Here is a 21,605-nt window from a genome sequence, read left to right as displayed (position 1 = left end):
AATTTAATATTGCACGCTTCATGCCTACCACAAATTATTTCCACTTTGCAAATGAAATTCGGTCGACCCGAATTAATTATAAACGTTTTGCTACCCCAGATTCGGGATTTACCACCTCCCAAAGAAAGCAAGCTGGAATCAATTGTTGATTTCGCTATCGAAGTGCAAAATATTTGCGCCACGATGAAGGCATCGCCATTGACCAATCACCTCAATAATCCTGAGTTGGAGCAGGAGTTGGTTTGTAAGCTACCGGGATTTCTACCCGTCTTTTGGGGTATGCAAAAACTATCCTCCTCAACCTTTTATTGAACAAAAACAAAATACTGGAGTATTGTGCTATTGAAAGAAAGAAAATTGTGCCAAAATTCGTTTTTGCTGTTCAATGAAGAACTACAAGTGATCTTAGGGTCAAGGCCCAGGGATGATATTTTCAGGGATAGTAGTCGAGAGTTCTAACTTTAAGTTAGGCAGAAGTGTAGGGTTCTATCACCTTTTGTTCTTTTGTTGGAGCTTCTCAAATATTGCAAAAAACGCGTTTTTTGATATTTTGACCACGTTTTTCTCAAAATCTTAACGTGATGGAAACTTTTTACTTGCGGATTCGTAATCAGCATGAAGAAGTCTATCAACACCAGCTTTAAGATTTTAGGTTACAAAATTGTTTCCCATTTTTGTTGGCATGTGTAATCTTGAGGATTTCAGCAATTGGCTTTTTAAATTGGCTGAAGGAGCGAATGGTGTCATTATGCCTAGTACTGCCACAAAACAACGCAAGCATGGCTCTTTAAATACACATTTAGATTCCGATCATGGCACAGCAGCTCATTGCTTGGTTTGTGGTTCGACTTGTGAAGCAATTAATGTGTGCATCAAATTCAAACAGCTTAGCCGTTCAGACAAGTGGATGATCTTTAGGGATCATTCTTTGTGCAGGCGTTTCGTAAAGTCTCATTCCTTTGAGCAATGCACATCAAAAAATACATGTGGAATAAACAATTGCCGCTGCGCTCACCATCCACTGCTGCACAAAATTTATATTTCGAAGCAAAATAAAACATCCACAGTTTCACAGCCGCAACCAGCGCCCGTTGATGCAACATGCAACGCACATACCGACGAAACCAATGTCGCCATATTTCGGATTCTACCCGCCACTATATATGGCAATGGAGTACAAATTGATACGTACGCCTTTTTTGACGATGGACCGTCGCTGACACTAATGGATGAAGAACTTCAAAGGGCGCTTAACGTGGAAGGTGTTTCACAACCCCTTTGACTAAAGTGGACAGGGGATACCCAACGAAGATGACTCGGTTCGAGTCAATCTCGAAATATCACCAATTGGCCGCGTCAAACGGTTCGTTTTGAAAATCGTTCATACTGTAAAAAAATTGCCTCCGCAGACGCTTGACGTAGCAAAGTTGAAAGCAGCATATATGTAGACATTTAAGAGGGGCGCCATTGTCGTCATATAGCCGTGCCGTGCATAGGCTTTTAATTGGCATTGATAATAGCAGACTGGGGTCCTGTTTAAAATCTAAAGACGGATGCAGCTCTGATCCAATTGCCGAGAAAACCCGCCTTGGGTGGACGCTTAAAGGCACAATAACAGACCGTGCTCAAAGTAAATCGAGACCAAATCAACGTATGTTTCACGTTTGTGAATGCAACGCTTCATATAACGAAGAGCTGTTAAAGGCAGTAAAGGATTTCATTTTGTTGGACAACGTTGGCGTCGCTGCAGTTCCGAAGGCTCTCAGCGATGAGGATCAACTTGCTGTTAGTCAACTTGAGCAGTACACCGTGCGTCGTGGCGATCGTTTTGAAACAAGCTTGCTATGGCGGTGTGAAACACCTTCGCTGCCTGACAGCTACCCATCAGCTTTACGAAGAGGCAGCTGATTGCGCCGCAAAATGTCAAAAACCCTGAGCTTGCAAACTCACTTCAAGAGAAAATAAAACACTATGTGAGAAAAGGATACGCAAGAAGGTTGCGTGAGGACGAAAAGGAAATTGATTGCTGTTGGTACCTTCTCATTTTTGTAGTGAAGAATCCTAATAAGCCCTGCAAAATAAGGCTAATGTGTGGTGCGGCCGAGAAAGTTAAAACCGTTTCGTTAAATTCTATGCTACTCAAAGGGCCTGACTAGCTGAGTTCATTTGTTGCGATATTACGCAGATTTCGGCAAAAACCTATCGCTTTTGGTGGAGATATTGCCAAAATGTTCCACCAAGTGCGTATGCGAGAACGCGATCAACATTTTCAGCAATTTCTTTGGTTTGAAAAAGGCGCCACCATAGCCGATACTTACATACTGCAAGTTATATCATTTGGCGCAAGTTGTTCACCCAGCTGTGCAGAGTTCGTTAAAAACAAAAATGTAAAGGGCTTTGAAAGTGAATGTCCTAGGGCCGTGAAAAGCATAATCGACAACCACTATTTAGACGATATGCTTGACTCTGTAGACACCGAAGCAGAATCAATACAGCTTGCACGTGATGTTCATCGCATTCATTCTCACGCGGGTTTCGGGATCCGAAACTGGGTGTCAAACTCTGACGCCGTACTTCAGGAGTAAGGTGCCACTCCCACAACGTCGCTGAAATTCGACGGTGCACATGGTTTAGAAGTCGAGCAAGTATTAGGAATGTTTTGGCATACAAACGAAGATTGTTTTACATTCGCCGTATCGCAAAAACTCAGAAATCGTGATTTCATTTCCGGAGAAAGAAAACCAACTAAACGCGAAATGCACAGCGTGGTTATGGCTATTTTCGACCCCCTGGGTCTGATTGCCCACTACGTCATATACGCTAAGATCATCCTGCAAGAAATATGGCGAACCGGTTGCTCATGGGACGATCCAATACACGACGAGCAGTACACAAAGTGGTTGCGCTGGGTGCGAATGTTGCCAGAGGTGGAAAACATACAAATTCCTAGGTACTACAGTTCAGCGTCAGGGTCTTTAAACAGCAGTGCCCAGATTTGGCGATTTCGCGATAATTTGGCCTTTTTTTTTTTGGATATTTGCGCGAAAAATTTAGGAAATCGCCATTGGCGATTTTTGGCGATTTTTTCCCTTCAAATAATTTTTTTTCCAAATTAAAAAAAAATATACAAAACTTAGTTTTCCACAATAATTTTACAGAAGAGGCTTATAAACTGCGTGATAAACTTGACTTAAGAAGCACATTAAAAGACTGTCAAAAATGTTAATCACCTTAATCGAAGAATTTTTGAAACAATTACCTAGTCAATTAAATACTTTCAAAGAAGCTATGATTTTGTCACCAGAAAAGTGTGTGAATTATAAGAGGACGAGTTTCAGGGACCTGCCAATTCACTATTTGACTTTGAAGGAAGGAAAAGTAGAGGAAACTGAATATTTAAATCTTTTAACTTTCCCATGGAATAACATGGAACCATTCCATCCGACTCTGAAAATTTTCGGATAAATGCTTACGAAGTGAAAACGGCAACAGGCAATAAAATGTTTAGAAATATAAGTAAATTCATATTATTATCCTTGCCGCACTCACATGCTTTGTTGAGCCCGTTTTTCCGTAATGAGTTCAACAAAAACTAAGATTCGAAATAGAATGAGGTTGGAAAGCCTTAATGCAATAGTTCGAATAAAGTGTTATATGAAGACTAATAGTTTCTGCTGCAAAACGTTTCCAATATCAAACAGTATGTTATCAAGGTTGAATAGCTCAATATATGACAACAACAGAAACGTAAATCATTCAGACACTATAGGTAGGGTTCGAACGATACTATCGATATTGAGTAAGTATCGATACTGAGGGTATAAAAATGAGTACTTTAATACTCGATACCTCATTTGGCGATTTTACTCGATACTTTCCAAAGTACTCGTAGTATCGAATACTTTTTAAAAAACACACTTTTTAAATTTTGTCTTCCATTGGCAACCCAATTTTCTTTGCTTATATGGATTACTATCATTCAATTTTGTCCATCACTTAAAATAAACTGAAATTTCGTGTAGTCTGTTACATAACATAAACCAAATACGTTAAAGTTTAATGGCCTTATTCATAAAAAATAAAGTAGGCTTCAAGAGCTTAAATAAAATGACACTTTCATACATTTTTCAGTTTATAAACCTTTTTTATTTTTTATGAATAAGGCCATAAAACTTTACTTTAAACTTTACTTTAAAGTTCACGAAAATACAGAATTTTTAGAAACTTTTAGGGTGTGCAGTTTTGTAACCTATTCAACTTTCCGTGTAGCCTACTACCGTTGACTTTTAATAAAAACTTGCACAATATTAAACAAAATTGAATAGGCTACAAAAATGCATACCCACAAAGTTTCCAAAAACTCTTAATAAAATTTAAAATTCGTGAAAGTAAATATGTGTGTATTAATGTATGTACATTTAACGTTTAAATTACTTCTAACGTGGAAGTAAGTTCTGCAATGAAATAAAAATCAAATATTTTAAATGTCTATTGTTTTAATTTCAGGAAATAACTAGATATACGATTGAAGAACAAAATAATTTTAGTATACCAAGAAACGTATTTTAATGAGTCCGATACTGAGTAGTATCGATACTTTTTCCCTGATACTTTTAGAGTATCGATACCATGAGCTCGATGCCAGAATGAGTACTCAGTATCGATACCAAAGTCTGAAATTTCGAACCCTAACTATAGGGGATTTTGGAGAAATTGTGGAAATAGATGATTTCGCCTTATTATGGGTTTTTATTTAATCATGAGCTTTTAAAAGCGGATTGTGCGATTAATCAATTAATATGAGTTATAATAAATTTAGTAATTGCGCAGTCCTATTGCTAAATGTGTTAAAATAAATATTTTTAAAAAGTATGCGTATTTTTAAAGAAAATTGTTTGTACATCACCACTATTATATAAGTGATTTGTGTTATTTCTTATTACCCTGAAGGCATTATATTCGTTTCTGGTTTTAGAAACTATATTTTAACAAGATCTCATTTTTAAAATAAAAGTTTTGTTAAATCGAATTCATGAATTTTATAAAACAAAATCGGCGATTTTTGGCGATTTTTTGTTCAAAAATTGCGCCTTTTTTTAAACAATCTGGACACCCTGTTAAACAGAATCGTTGAACTGCAAATATTTGTGGACGCAAGTGAGAATAGCTACGTAGCGGTTACCTCTTCACTGGCGGATCGTATAATCAATGCGCTATTAATAATAATAAAAATAATAGATTGGCGCTTACACATATGTTAGTGTTTGGCCGAGCTTTTCCTCCGATTTGTGGCGTGCGCCTTGATGTTGTCAGACAAAGTGGAGGGACCTACGGTTTAACGCCGACTCCGAACGGCAATTGTATGTTTATGAGAAGCTGTTTTTCATGGCAGAAATACACTCGGAGGTTTGCCAGTGCCTGCCGAGGGACGACCGCTGTTAAGAAAAAACCTCTTTTCTATATTATTTTGCGATGTTGCTTTGACCAGGGTTTGAACCCAGGTGCTGCGGAGTGGAAGCGCGCACTGCTTACCACTACACCACAGCGGCGCTATTGTTGGTAGCAAAACTCGTGTCTCTCCGCTACAGCCAGTCCATTTCTCCTCTGGAATTACACGCCGCATTAATTGGTGCCCGCTTGGCAGTTGGCATTGTTAAATCGCTAACAATTCCCATTGCATCTCAAACATTTTGGACTGATTCGCGAACAGTGCTATCATGGCTGCTGCCGGATCAGAGACGCTATCACCAATTTTTCGCCTTTCGCTTAAGTGAGATTCCTGAGCCCTATGGAGATGGGTACCTACCGCCGAAAATGTGGCCGACGATGCAACAAAGTGGTCCAAATCTCCTGACTTATCCAATCATAGCCGCTGGTTGAATGGACCAGCATTTTTACAAGAAAACAAATCTAGTTGGCCCTTTGAACGTGGAACGAACCGCTCAACAAACGAAGAACTGCGTTCGCAGTATGTAGGACACCATTTCGCCTCACGGTTCGTTGCTCAACTTGACATTGAGATTCAACTTTGCCGATGAAGTAGCGGCTTTAAAAGCAGGATAGGTAATAAAAAAATCAATCTCAATTTTCAGTCTCACCTCTGTTATTGATGGGGCTAGACTGATTCGCTTGGGTGGCCAAGTCAGATGTGCCTACTACGGAGACCCCAAAATTTTGCCTAAAAACCACTGCGTCGCTTATCTTATTGTGAATGAATATCATTTGCGTTACCACCACAGCAATACGGAGACAGTTGTAAATGAGTTACGTCAAACATTTAGGATACCAAGTCTTCGTGTAGTGGTAAACAAAGTCAGACGAGCATGCCAACTCTGCCGAAACCGCTCTGTTCACGCCCAAGCACCTAGGATGAGCCCACTGACTGACGCTAGACTTGCTGCTTACTTCGATTATTTTGGTCCGATAATGGTCGCGGTACGTAGAAGCCATGATAAACGCTACGGTGTATTGTTCACCTGCCTTACGATACGCGCTGTATACCTGGAGCTGGTGTCTTCGCTTTCAACGGATTCCTGCATCATCGCCGTATAAAACTTTACAGCTCGTCGTGGTGTCCCTATTGAAATGTGAGCGATAATGGAACGAACTTCAGGGGCGCTGATCGTGAACTGCAGGAGGCCCTAAAAGCAGTATACAAAGACAAAATAGTCGCAACTTTCACAACCGCTGCTACTATTTGGAAGTTTATTCCTCCCTCTTCCCCATAAATGGGAGGGGTATGGGAGCGACTAGTACGCTCCGTAAAGCATGTGTTGTATCAAATTCTGCCTTCTTGTACACCTTCAGAAGAGGTATTGCGTGCAGCGTTGCTTGAAGTGGAGATGTGCGTCAACTCTCGGCCCCTTACCTACATCCCCGTGGACCCGGATGTTGAGGAAGCTTTAACGCCGAATCATTTTATACTAGGCAATTCATCTGGCCAAACCTTTGACAAAGGAGGGCAGCAATGGCGTATCATTACGTCGCAGTTGGAAAACAGCGCAACAAATCGCAAATTCGGTCTGGAAACGATGGGTACGCGAAATATCCCGATAATAATTAGACGATGCAAATGGTTTTCTGATGTGAGGCCTATTCAAATTGGAGATTTTGTGTATATCGTGGACACTCGGAAGAGCCCTCGGAACTGCTGGCCACGTGGGAGAGTATGTGCAGTGAGAGAGTTAACAGATGGACAAGTACGAAGTGCTGTAATAAAAACAGCTGACGGTTCATATGAGAGGCCAGCCACGAAGATTGCTGTTTTGGATTTGGTGACAATCGTGATGATAGCATACCGGGGGTGAGTGTTGAGGAAAATCAGGCAACTCCTCCGCATGCAGTGTAAACTTAAAATCAGGCAACACTGCATACATGGACTTATTATCGATTCTTTCTTTACCTTTTCTTTCTTTATCTACAAATGTCAGACAATACATTATTGAACTTTCCTTACTATTTGCATTCTGGCACGTGAGGAACTAAAGTAAGATGAGCTTTGTAACTTTTCAATTTGTAGTATATTTTTACATTTAGGAATAAATTGGATCAATTTGAACTGCGTGTTTTATTGAGAGTGTTTGCCTAAAATTAAGGTTCCTCCGTAACAGAGGTAAAATTGGTAAATCTTCTTTAGAAACTACCTTAGCTGGTGTTATTATTTGTAAAAGTTTCATAACTTCACGATTTAAATCAAATCTTAAATTTATTTGATCCAAAAACTCTATGTAAAACTTTAATATTATTGGTTTTAACCATGATACAAATATTTAAAGGTAAAACCGCTCGCTCAATTCGTCGGCCATCATTTATTTTTTGAAGTTTGTCGACTTTATAAAATTAAAATTTTCAGAGCAACTCAAATGGTGGCAGGTAATAAGGTCAATGGAAATAAGTTCAATTGACTTTATTTCCCCCCCTGGTGAGAAATAAAGTCAATTGACATTATTACCTTTTTAAGAGCGAAATAAAGTCAACAAAAATTTGGAAATAAAGTCATTGACGCTATTTCCTCATTCAAATGGAAATAGCGTCAACAATGCTTAAAGTATGTCGATTCATAGAAAAAAATGTTGTTCTTACAATAAACATTGCCCCGTAAGTGTTGTTTTTTAATAGATGAAAAAGGTTATTGCCAAATCCTCATTGTTGTGATATTAATCCACACACAATCATGAACTACCACCATTTGATTTTTAAAAAAAATTTAAATTACGAATATGTAAAAACACGATGCGAAAAACTAAACGCCTGCGCACAGCTGGAATACGAGAAATATTTGAAGAAAGAGTGTAGAAATGATCCATAAGTTGCAAAACATGTTTCGTTTCCACAAAAATAAAGCGAACACTATTAAATTGAGGAAACAGTTAATGTCCAAAAACCCCGGAGGAACACTGAAAGAATTCTGTGTTTTAAATTAGCATATTTTGAACGAATTCGGAATGTCTAAGGTGGAAAATAAACCAACTTTTCTATAAGGAAACAATTATAGAAAAAGAATTTTCTTACACTGTATTCATGTCTCCGCCAGCAATTTGTGATGACATCATTTAAAAGCAGCTAAGGAGAATGACGACACTATTTATTAGATGGCACATTCAATGAGCCAATGTGCCAAAATGCGGGTATAAACAATTATTGATTATTTAATATCGGACCCGAGATCATATAAGTTAATTGATTGGTTTTCACACACTTTTGAAACACAAATTATATGCTTTTTTACTGCAGACAAGTTGTCGCCCAAAACGCAGCAGAAATCTTCCAATCAGGGCTGCCAATTATCCTTAGTTATGAGGTGCCTTATTGAGGATAAAAAAGTGCCAAAATGTGCCAAATAGAAAAAATAAAGGTGCCAAAAAAGGTGTCATTCCTTTTAATCATTCACATTTAGCAATAACATAAAGCTACATTTTCCAAACAAAAGTGTAATGATGAAATAAGATAAACCAGTTGAATAGCCTTTATAAATTAGAAAATTTTAGTTGAGAAAAAGAAGTGCACGCAAAGGATTTCACAAAAATGTATTGAAATGTAATTTTTTTTACAAAAGTGCTATTTTGGCACTTTGTGCCAAATTTGAAAATTAAGTGCCATTTGAAGTAAAATAGGGACAAATGGCACAGTTTGAGCCAAGTTGGCATCCCTGCTTCTAATAACTTACTAATATAAAAATTTGAAATATCGAGGGCTTGAATTCATTAATACCCTCTATCTGCAATTTGCACAAAAACTAATTTGTGATTTTAGAAACCATCTGGGACTTATTACCTGTCGTTATATAAGGTAGCATTAATATCACTGAGGACAGTTAAAGCTTAAGTGGATTTTTACATCAGAATCTCATCTTTGTGAAAAGTGTGCAGATATAGGGTATTATTGAATATAAGCCCTCGATGTTTAAAATATATAAAAATTTTATTTCAACGTATACAAAAAATTAATCTACCTACATATGTTACAGCACGGCGGGAGACGGGGAAGGGGGGGCCGCGGCGTAGCGTGACGTGGTGTTCGCGCCGGTCGCGCGGCGTACGCGGGGCGCGAGCGTGAGCGCGGCGCGCGCGGTGTGGTGCGCTAACGCGGGCCGCCGCGAAGCTAAGCAAATTTGTTTGAAAGAGATATAATGTCAATGGAGTTTATTTCGTTTTTAAAAAGGTAATAATGTCAATTGACTTTATTTCGCACCAGGGTGGGAAATAAAGTCAATTGACCTTATTTCCGTTGATCTTATTACCTTTCACCACTCAAATGCCAAATAAAAGTAAAAAAAAAACAAATAGATGCAAATATTCAAATTTTCTTTTATTTGAGACTGAAAGTGAGAATGTATTTGTGAGATTGAAAATTTGAAAACATTTTTGTTATGTTAGCAAACTTCAAAAGTGTTCAGGATGCCTCTCAGCGGTTTTACCTTCAAATTTTTGTATCATGGTTTTAACTTCAACAATTGACATTACTTTTCATTAGGGTTGCCAGACGTACTGCTTTTGGGAGTAAACGTACTGCTTTTTATTGTAATGTACTCCCTTGTACTCCAAAAAAAAAATATCTGGAAATGTACTCCTTTCTTAGTTTTGTACTTCTTTTGTACTCCTTTTTCCAGCTATTAATATTTTATCATATACAGGGCGTAAAATAATAACTGTTGCACAGGTTTTATTCAAAAATAAAAGGGAACTTTATAGATTTTGCGAAAAAAGTAGTTTTTTGTTAATTATCCACAGATTTTACTTAAATTTTATCAATAAGTTTTAAATTTTAACCTTCATTTGCGTTTACCAGCCGTAAACACTTTGAGAGAAAAGCTCAAGCGGCACGCAAGTCTTCGTCGGTCACTAGACACGAATAAAGGCGCGAGCTCAAAAAATAAAAAAACTTCAGCGTCAAAGAGTCTTAACATACTTCGCCGAAGTTTTTCATAAGCATCTTTTTTCGCAAATTTTTTTTTACGCTCCTTTTTTCGCCGTCAATACACTAGCGCGCCTTTATTCGTGCGTAGTGACGATATCTTCTGTAACCATAGGCTAATTTCCTCCATTTGGCTCCTTTATACTCCGTCTTTTGTCCAACATAAGGCCTCATACTCAGCAATCAAAAAGACTAGGAACTGGTGACTAGGAGGCCATTCATTCGACCAACCCTATACCTATACAAATCTAAGAAAAAATACACCTAAAAAAAGCATGTACTTATCTCCCACAGCTGGCAAATGGAAATAAGGATTAAAGGTTTAAGGATTAAGGATTTAAAACTAATTAACAAAATTAGTAAACTATTTATAAAGTTAGCAAAAAATACTTTTTTTCGCAAAATTATTAAAGGACTCTTTTATTTTTCGAAAAACCTATGCGACAGTTATTATTTTAAGCCCTGTAATTTGCCATTCATATTGTGGCAAACACTACTTAGTAAGTAAAGTTAAGTGTGATAGTGAAAAGGTGTAAGCATGGTCGTAGGCAGGTAGGTGCAGGGCGCTCGGGTGTAAAAATCAGAAAAATTTTTAATTATAAAATAAAAAATTGCCATACATTCAGGAATAGCCTGGAATTCTTTTGTAGAATTTAGTTATTTATTTTTAACATGTATTGTTGCTTTGAAAAAGATTTCTATGATATCCGTGTTTGTTCGTACCTAAATAATGGTAATTTGTAACAATAAATTGCCCAAAAAAAAATAAAACAAAAATTGTTCTCCCTTTTTAAGTTCTGTACTGCTTTTTTCTATCGAAAATAGAAATGTACTCCTTTCTCCGTTTCAGAATCTGGCAACCCTACTTTTCATAAACATATCAGCTTTCGTTCCAACAAAGATGTCAGATATTTTAATATGATTATTTTCATTTTTAAAATCAATATTTGTTTAGGGCACGTTCTCCCACTGTATCCACCGATGCGGCTTCTGTGCCGATTGTGCTTGTAGCGTTTGGTGCTGGCGAGGGAAGAAGGCCGGGTGGCCTTATGCTATCCAAGTAGTTGTTCACCTTCCTCTTTTCCGCGAGCGGAATCGGAGCGATGGCTGATGCGGGTAGCTAAGGCGAAGCGATGTGTTTAGCGAAGCAAACGAGGTCTGGATTGGCGCGAGGTGCACCGGGTTAGCAGACGTAGTTCCACTGCTAATGCGAGGTTGCTAAGCGGAAGCAACCGACTGGCGTCCGAGGAGACCGACACTTATATACGGAACCTGGCAGAATTGACGGCACCGATCGAAAACTATTTTGGCCACAATTGAAATAAAACGCGAGTGTTAGAATTTTTACAATTAACTTTACACAATGTATTGCTTTATTTAATTCTCCAATAATTATCCAAAAAAAAATTCACAAGTAAAGCGATTGTAAGCTTAGTATTTGCCGAGAAATCCAAATTCGCGCGTCGACAAGACGTTTTTTGTGTTAAGAGTGAAAAAAGGGTATATATATATGAAAGAAAAAAAAATGTATGTGTCAGTACTCGCTACCTTTTCTCGTAGCTTACATTTGTTGACAACGTGCTGACATAGGGTTGCCAACGCGGACATACAAAATCCAAAAGGTATTTACATTTTGCTCAAAGCAGCAGTTTTACATACGTAGCTATATGTATGCATACATATATAAACAAATGTATGCGTATAAACGCCAATGTAAAAATTTTAAGAATGATACGAAGTTATGCGGTTGCAGAGCTGCTCTCCTCAACATCGTGGCCGCCCTTGGCGCGGTCAGCGGCTAGAGCCTCTTTCAGTTCATTGAGCGTTCGTATAGCATCCTGGACCAAAAGTTCGGTCACCTTTCCTCGATAGGTGGCGGTCTGCAGCCCCTGAGTAGTGTGGCGGACGGTGCGGCGAGGGACGGTTGGCGGGGGTAGCGGTTGTCTGGCGGTATGAGAGCGGCTGGGCGTATAGTTCTGCTTGCTGGTTGACGGTGTAGCTTAGATGGCCGGGAAGATGGAGACAGCTGGCCAGAGCGATGTGCGTCAGATGATGACCTCTGGCGATGCAGGAGTGAGTGGTGTCGTAGGCCGCAAGTTCGGCACCTAGCCAAGGAGGTGCATTTACACAAAACTTGTGTGCGCGTGCAAGTAGCCTGAACAGAGGGCATTTACGTAGGGCGTGGTGACGTTTGCATATGCGGCATCGCTGGTAATGGTTCAGTCGACTTGTGCGTCTCAGTTCCTTCGTAAGTGACGGCAGCTATCTCCGACCGGAGGAATCGACGTGGTGCCGGCTGAGGTGGTTGATCCATAGCGATCTGAAAAGATGGGTTTACGGGGGACTTTAGTGATGAGAATATTAGATTTGATTGATATGAGTGTAGTTTAGAATGTGGCGATCGTACTCTAAGTGGTGCATTATAGCGGTGGAGGAGCGGTCTGAGCGGGAAGAGGGATTTAAGTGGTAGCAAGAAGGTAGGCCAGTATTATTTTGATGAATGTTTGGGGTCTGTGAGCGATGGGAGATTTGCCTCAGTGGGAAGGAAGCATAGCTTCACAAGGGGTCGTATGAGAATACCGGTCTGAGTGCGAACGTCCACGACGCGTATGTGCTCATCCGGCCCGGGATACGCCTTTTCTATGCGTCCTAGACGCCACTCCGTGGGTGGAAGGGTGTCGTCGTTTATGAGAACGCACTGGCCACCTTGGGGTCTATTTGTGGATTTTTCCATTTGTATCTTTTTTGGAGGTCTTTCAGATAGTCTTCTTTCCAACGTCTGCTCAAATGATGATGTAGAATTTTTACCTTTTCCCACCGATTGGTCAAAGACAGGTCTTCATGATTCACCTCAGGGATGACCAGAAGAGGAGCACCTCTGAGAAAATGGCCGGGTGTGAGAGCGGTGAACTCGGTAGGGTCTTGCGATAGTGGCGAAATAGGTCGGGAATTTAATACTGCTTCTATTCTTACCAAGAGGGTGGTGAATTCCTCAAAGGTGAATTTGTGAGTTCCGGCAAGCCTTTTGAAGTGCAGTTTAAAACATTTGACGGCAGATTCCCACAAACCACCCATGTGGGGAGCACCGGGGGGAATGAATTTCCAATTGATGCCTTGAGGTGAGTACTTGTTAATGACTTCTTGTGATACTTCAGTGAGAAATGCGGTGAACTCCTTTTCGGTGGCTCTCTTGGCACCTATGAAGGTTTTGCCGTTATCACTCATCATTTTTGCGGGGTATCCACGACGTCCAACGAAGCGAGCAAAGGCTGCGAGAAACGCATTGGTTGTGAGGTCTGAGCACAGCTCAAGGTGAACAGCTTTTGTAGAGAAGCACACAAAAACGGCCACGTAGCCCTTTACTAAGGTGTGGGATCTTACCAAAGAGGCCTTTATTTGAAAAGGCCCCGCAACATCAACACCGGTGGTGGTAAAAGGCGGAGCATNAATAAGTGCATCGTTCCGGAGGCAAGGCTGCCATGATTTGCGAGCGGGTTTGCTGCTTATGGGGAGTGCAGATTTTGCATTGATATATACATTTTTTTACGAGGTGTTTCAGCCGTGGGATGTAGAATTCCTGCCTAATACATTGCTGCATGAGACGCGTTTCTGCGTGAAGCAGTAGTTCGTGCAGAAATCGCACGTAAAGAACTGCGAATCGGGATTTTTCTGGGATTATGACGGAATGTCGCTCATTATAGCTCAAAGTGGAGTGAGCTAAGCGACCATTGACTCTGAGCAAGTCATTTTTGTCCAAAAATGGGTTGAGGGTACGCAAGGAGCTTCATTTCTCAATGATCATGGAATTTAGTAATCGTCCCTTTTCGCTAGGGAAGTAGCGAGATTGCGTTAAGGCTATAAGACGGTTTTTTGTATTGCGGAGGTCTTCGTGGATTAACGAACTGGGATTAGTGGGCATGTTATGCCTGGCTCGATCTTTTAATAGGTTTATAAACCTGAAAACATACGCCATGACTTTAAGAGCACAGGAAAACGACGAGAATCGGTCTAGGGCGTCGATATCTTCTGCGGCGGCGTGTAACGTTTCGACCTTGCGCACTTCTGGTGGCATGACTTCTCCACACAGAGATCCACACAGTTCGAGCCGTGGTAAACTTGTTGTCTTGAGAGGCGACACGAGTATCGTGTATGGTGCGGACATAAATAGTGGCGCAATAAGCCTTTTCCGGGACGTCGCAGAAGCCATGCAGTTCTGACTGTTGATCTGGCATATAATCTACCNAGGAAAACGACGAGAATCGGTCTAGGGCGTCGATATCTTCTGCGGCGGCGTATAACGTTTCGACCTTGCGCACTTCTGGTGGCATGACTTCTCCACACAGAGATCCACACAGTTCGAGCCGTGGTAAACTTGTTGTCTTGAGAGGCGACACGAGTATCGTGTATGGTGCGGACATAAATAGTGGCGCAATAAGCCTTTTCCGGGACGTCGCAGAAGCCATGCAGTTCTGACTGTTGATCTGGCATATAATCTACCCAGCGAGGTATTTGAATAGTGGAGATTGCCTGTAGATTGTTGGCAAATCGGTTCCATTTGATAAGACGGAGGGGTTTTACCTGCTCATCTCAATCAGTCCCATTAAGCCAAAGCTCTTGTAGAAGAATTTTTGCCTGAATCATTACCGGCGTAAGCCATCCTGCCGGTTCAAAAGTTTGGCGACCGAGGAGAGAATTTGGCGCTTCGTACTTGCGGTTGAGGCCGGGATGGAATCAATCGTATAAGAGAACGTATCAGTGAGAGCGTTCCATTGAATTCCTAAAGTTTTCGTGGCACTTGCATTCTCGAACTGTCCCCTTTATTTATACTTCTGAGGATTTCAGGATGGTTAGCGGTAATTTTCTTCAAAAGGAAGCCTGCCGAGTTAAGAGCTTGGATGACTTGGGCGAGAGATTCGGTAGCTGTGGGTAGGTCAGGGCTGCCCGAAAGAATGTCGTCTACGTATGTATCGTTCTTCAGTATGGGCACGGCCATGGGGAATGTAGTTTCTATGTCTTGGGAGAGCTGGTGAAGGGTGCGAATGGCGAGATAGGGCGCACAGTTGTCACCAAATGTGACCGTTTTCAACTTATAGTCCCGAATGGGGTTATTTGGGGTCGTCATGGTGCAGCATTATTTGTCGATAAATTTTTTCGACATCCCCATTGAATACAAATTTATAAGTCCTCCATTTTAGAATGAGAAGCATCAAATCAGGCTGGAGAGTTGGTCCGGTATATAAAATGTCATTAAGAGAAAACCCAGAACCAGAAGTCTTTGACGCATTGAAGACAACTCGTACCTTGGTCGTTCGTTTCTAGGGTTTAACCACCGCGTGGTGAGGGAGGTAGAACGACCAGTAATTGCCTTCTGAGGACTTTTCATAAGAATCAGTTTCTTCCATATGTTCGAGTGTTACGTATTCCTCCAAGACGTTATCATACAGAGTTTTAAGATCCATGCTGAGAAATTGTTGTAGAGCTGAGGAGCGAGAATGGCCTAGGGCGATTTCAGTGGGGAAAGTCGGCTTGAATGGGAGGCGTACCATATAGCGACCATCGACTGTGCGCGTGGTTGTGGCTTTACAGAACTTTTCGCACATTTCATCCTCGGGGGTAGTGAATATGGGGTTCGGAACATCCTCTATTTCGCAGAACCTTCGTAGTTGGGAGTTGAGATGTTCGTTTGGGGTCTCCTCTACTTGAGTCGAGAATGATTCTATTTGTTGGGGAATTTTACCACTCAGAATCCAGCCAAATATTGTATTTTGGGCTAACAGATTTTTAGATAGTTTTTCTATGCCTTCGAGCATAATCTGCAGGATGACATTGCTACCAATTACTAGGTCTATCTGATTTAGGGAGTGACGTTTTGGGTCTGCTAGCGTTAAGTGAGACCATATATTTCTTTGCTGATGACTTAGCTGGAACCTAGGGAGAATTTTCGTTAACTGGGGCAAAACGATTGCTTGGGCACTTATTTTTGTCGTTAAATCAGCAGATACTAGGACTAAAGAGCACAGTTTGTTAGAGGTCTTGACTACTCTTCCTCCCATGCCTGAGATTTCAAAGCTCGAGCTTTGACATGGTAGCCCTAGTCTGGTCTGAGCTTTTGTGGAGATGAAACTCCGTTCTGATCCTTGGTCTATGAGTGCTCTTAGTTTAAAGAGCTCACCTCTTTGTTCTACAGCCACAATTGCAGTAGGGAGGAGTATTTTGCTTTCATTCTCCGAATAAAAGGACTGCATTCTCGTTCTATTCGAACTCGAGGGGGCTTCTTCTTGTTCTCCATCGGGAGTTTGAAGGTTGGACTGTGTCGATGCTATCATTGCGACCTGAGATGAGGTTTTTTTGTTGCTGCTGTCTTTTTGGCGTAGATTTAGGGGTTTCGTGAAGTGCCGTATTATGTCGTTCATGACAATGGAAACAAGTCTGGGTACTTGCGCAGTCTTTTATTAGATGGGATTGAGAGAGGCAGTTTAAGCACAGCTTAAGCTTCTGAGTTGTCATTTTGCGAAATTTTGGGCAGACCCACAACGAATGTCCCGAATGTTTTCACATTGGACATTTGTGCATTGTTCGCTGTTCTGTCATGTGAGCTTGGACATGGGATAGAGACCTATTCTGCGGGTTTTGAGGAGTTTTAAATTGAGGTCTGCTTTGATATGTAGGGGGTTTGTAATAATCGTTTGACTGAGGTATGGGTTTTGGTTTGGGAGGTCGCCATTGATCAACCCTTTCCGCCACCTCATAGCGAGTTAAGAACTGGTTCATCTGAGACCAGTTGGGAAGGTCTTTTCTGGAACTGAGAGATCGTTCCCATAAAGGCACTGTATTTTCTGGGAGTTTAGAGGTGACGATGTACATGAGGATCGGATCTCAGCTTTCGGTTGATACCTGCTGAGTGGCGAGGATTTGGAGGCAATTGTTAACAGAAGATTGTAATCTCTGTATGTCCTCGCTATTTTTTGTATTGATGGGTTTGAGGTTCATGAGAATGCGGATCTGGTTGTCTACGAGAACTCGCTTATTCTCGTACCGAGACTTAAGGGCTTCCCACGCTAAATTAAAACTATCGTCAGTCAGAGAAATTGCCTTACTATTTCACCGGCTTTGCCTTGGGTTTTGTACCTTAGATGGTACAGTTTTTGACCTTGAGTAAGTTCTGGGTGGTTGATGTAGACCGCCGTGAACATGACACGGAAAGACGGCCATTGTTCATAACCCCCAGAAAACATCTCTGTATCGCAAGGTGGGACTTTTAGAGTGATTCCACTCTCTTTGGGTTGGGGTGCAGTTGAGGGGGGGTGCGGGAATATTGGCTGGTTTCATAAGTTGCAGCTGGTCTGCTATCTGGGCCTTTGTGTCTTCGTAGGTTATTAGACATGACCTATACTTGTTATAGGAGGAGGCTCTAAAGTCTTCGGGAAGGTCATTGTCATCGGTCTCAATAATTACATCATGGGCATTTTGTATGCGATCCCAAAATTTGTCAATGTTTCTATCATTTATAAGTAGAGAAGACTCAGTATTGGTTTGGATCGGGGTTGCTCTAAACCGAGAGCAGTAGTCCATGAAGTTATCAGTCTCCGCAATAGACTTCACTGTAGGGTTGGGTAGCTTCAGTTTTTTTGCGGACTTTCCTGATGAACGCGTTGGTCGCTGAGAATCGGTGGAAGAACCTTGCATTTTCTCTTCTTCGCTCATTTTGGGGCTTTTTTTGGTTTTGTCACTTTCGCGTACGTTTAACATTCACGAATGCTGGAGTTGAAATGGGGACTGCGACTTAAGAAAATTTGAGCCGAAGAAGGAAGAGTTGCGGAAAGATGAACAACTTTGGAGAGATCGAAACTTCGGTATCGTACCAGTAAACTTTGCAACCACCGAGATATTGAATCAATTATTCACTACTTGAAGCCAGAGATTTTACAACAGCATAAGGGAATGTCATCGAGCTTTTATACTGTAAGGCGAATTGAGGTTCAATGAACACGAATATAAATCGGTTCACTTGTTATTGCAAGAGAATGCAAAAAAGGAAAACGAAAGCAAAAATACTTTGTTCCGAAAGGAATTTGAGGTTAATTAAACTTTAATTATTTTATGTCACACTGAACCAACCTTGTACTACTGTTCAAGCACTTATTGTACATATACACGTATGCACATATGTATGTATGTTTGCTGTACCGCTCACACCGCTTTCATATATGTATGTATGCGTGTAAATAATATATCTACATTTATATACAATTTGGGGTTTCCAATATAAATATGTACGAAAAGAGATGAAATTGATAGCGAATACGAATTTTAACGTAATTTTAAGCTGAAATTATTTCGAGAAATTGAGGTATGTTATTTTAAACCCATAAACACTATTGATTTGGTTATTTTTGAGAAACAATTTCGCGAGACGGCCTACTGTATCTATGTAAGAGGTTTACCGTGTGTTATATATTATGTATGTATATACATAGATACAGTAGGTTCAACTTTTGGCGGGATGTAACAACTTTTGGCGGGACGCCTGGATGCGAGAAAATATGTGCTTTACTTTTTAATTCGATTTTTAATAAGATGTTACCGTGGGGTTAATAAGAGAATTGAGGTTCTTACTTACGGCTTTACTGATTTTTTGTACTTATGGTTGCGATGATCCGCCTGGACTGTTGCGGACTGGTGGCAAATAGAGGCGTCGAAGGACCACTGTTTAGGGCACGGTCTCCCACTGTATCCACCGATGCGGCTTCTGTGCCGATGGTGCCTGTAGCGTTTGGTGCTGGCGAGGGAAGAAGGCCGGGTGGCCTTATGCTATCCAAGTAGTTGTTGCACCTTTTGTGCTACCTTTTCTCGTAGCTTACATTTGCTGACAACGTGCTGACATAGGGTTGCCAACGCGGGCATACAAAATCCAAAAGGTATTTACATTTTGCTCAAAGCAGCAGTTTTACATACGTAGCTATATGTATGCATACATATATAAACAAATGTATGCGTATAAACGCCAATAGTAAAAATTTTAAGAATAAAACGAAGTTATGCGGTTGCAGAGCTGCTCTCCTCAACAATATTAATATTGTTACTGATCGCATCTTTTTTAATAAAGTTACTCAAAATTAAGGGATAATGTGCTTTTATAGTGGCATATAAATATGGCAAACGGGAGCTTTCAGCTTGGAACTCTTTGTTAAGATTGTTAATTACGGGCAAAATATACGATAAAAAAATAGCATTTGATTTTGCAACACATTCCTTCTGCCAGGTCTGCAGATCGCGTACCGTTTAAGCAGGAAATAAAATAAAGTTTCAAACAATCCCATTGCTGAACTATTTCTTATTCTATTCTTAACACAACGCTTTCTAGTGAAATCCATCGTGTTTGAGGTATGCCCAAGATTTTGTGGGGTTTTGCCCACAGTGCCTCAATGCTTTTCGGCAATTTTTTGAGCAAAAGTGAAGTCAGTGGCATGTGCACTTTATATAAAACTAGCAAATGCCCGCTTGCTTCACGGCGCCTAATAAGATCTTTTGCGTTGGCCAATTCAAAAATAGCGTTTAAAAGCAAAAGCAGTCTGTAAAGTAAACATTTTTAGTTTAAATTGAAAACGACTAAAAAACGGAATCCTCCTCACACATATGCCAAGAATAGTATCGCTGTGATTCCATATGGAATACTAATCCCTTTCGATGCAATGCGTTTTACCTATTGTCTTATTTCCACCTGTGAGATCTCTGCCAAGCGTGGGTAATATTCTTCTATGATCCTGCAACTTCAGCATTGGTCCGGTGTACCATGTAATCCAATAAAAGTGCTTATACGAAAATTCAAGAACACAGATGAGCGTTTTCAATTATAGGACGGCCAAGAATCCTCGCTGCCTCACAGGATGAAAAGTTTTCGCATACATTAGCTAAATGAGTCATGTGATCTCAAGAATATCATTCAAACGAAGCCATTGATATACCTATCGTGTTCCTTCTTGGACAGATGTGGTCGAATCTTTCCTTGTCAATTCGCCACTTTTACAATTCGTCTTTATATTTTTGAATTGGATTCTTTGAGTCTTACTGCTGTAATAACGGCCGCCTCAAGCAACTTCGTCAATCGGCGGTAGATACAAGATCACGCTTACACAGTGTTACGGTCTTTATATGCATACTTAAACGCATCTTTGATTTAGCCATCTGAAAAGTAAATTCGTCTAAGATAAACAAACCCCGTGGGGGTTTCTATATATTTCGGGTACAGCGTCATCCATTGGGTCCCTTTACTGAAAAACCTTTGCTTGTCATGAAATGAATACGAATTATGAATTCCAATCAGTTTTTACAAAAAATACGGATTTTCTAAATACCTAAACTCCAGCGGGTCCATTTTTAGCAAAGGAATTTTCAGGAAAGTAGTCACGCTGTGAATTTGAACGAAATCTGTTATAAACACGACTTTTATAAGTAACTCTACTCCAGCGCCACCAGAGTGTTTTCTATCAGCCTATAATAGGACCTCCGACAATGTGACTGGGCCCGAAAAATATTCACGCGAAAATTCCCAAATTTCCCAAAACAAAAGCGCCAAGTTTTTATTATCATGTTTAGTAATTTTTTTGATTTAGTAAAAAGTGTATATACATATCCATTTACATTTATAACAGCGCAAAACATATTTAATTTACCTACTCCTCACATTTTATTCAGTAAATAAATTCCATCTTAATGTTGAATATTAGTGTATAGTGTATACATACATACATATGTACCTATGCATTCGGTGTGCTTAAATTAAAAAAGCATCACTAAATACCGCACCAAGCATTGAATTCCAATTATTTTGGCTTTTTTGTTTCCCAAAAGCACTAAATTTACTGCAAAATGCACGACCTTGGCAGCAGTGAGCTGAGCACATCAATGCTCAAACAGTGATGCCAGACCAAGTATAGAGTAAATGCACTATGTATATTTTTCTTTTAAAGCAAAAGTTCTAATTGGCGAGGGTATTGATTTTTGGTTCTTACATAGAACACTGATAAGATTCACAAACTTATCCTAGGACTTAATTAAAATAATCAACATTATTTGTAGACGAATATATTTGTGTTCGTATGAAATAGTAGCTTATGTCGGGAGGCTGGCTATAGTAAAATGCACCATTTCCTATATTCTTTAAAACACAAGGAATTTTTTTATGAAACTTT

Source organism: Rhagoletis zephyria, unplaced genomic scaffold (genome assembly GCF_001687245.7).
Source record: "Rhagoletis zephyria isolate East Lansing unplaced genomic scaffold, Rhagoletis_zephyria_1.1 Rzeph_scaffold_01231, whole genome shotgun sequence".
NCBI classification, from domain to species: Eukaryota; Metazoa; Arthropoda; class Insecta; order Diptera; family Tephritidae; genus Rhagoletis; species Rhagoletis zephyria.
Note: the sequence above shows the minus strand (reverse complement) of the source record.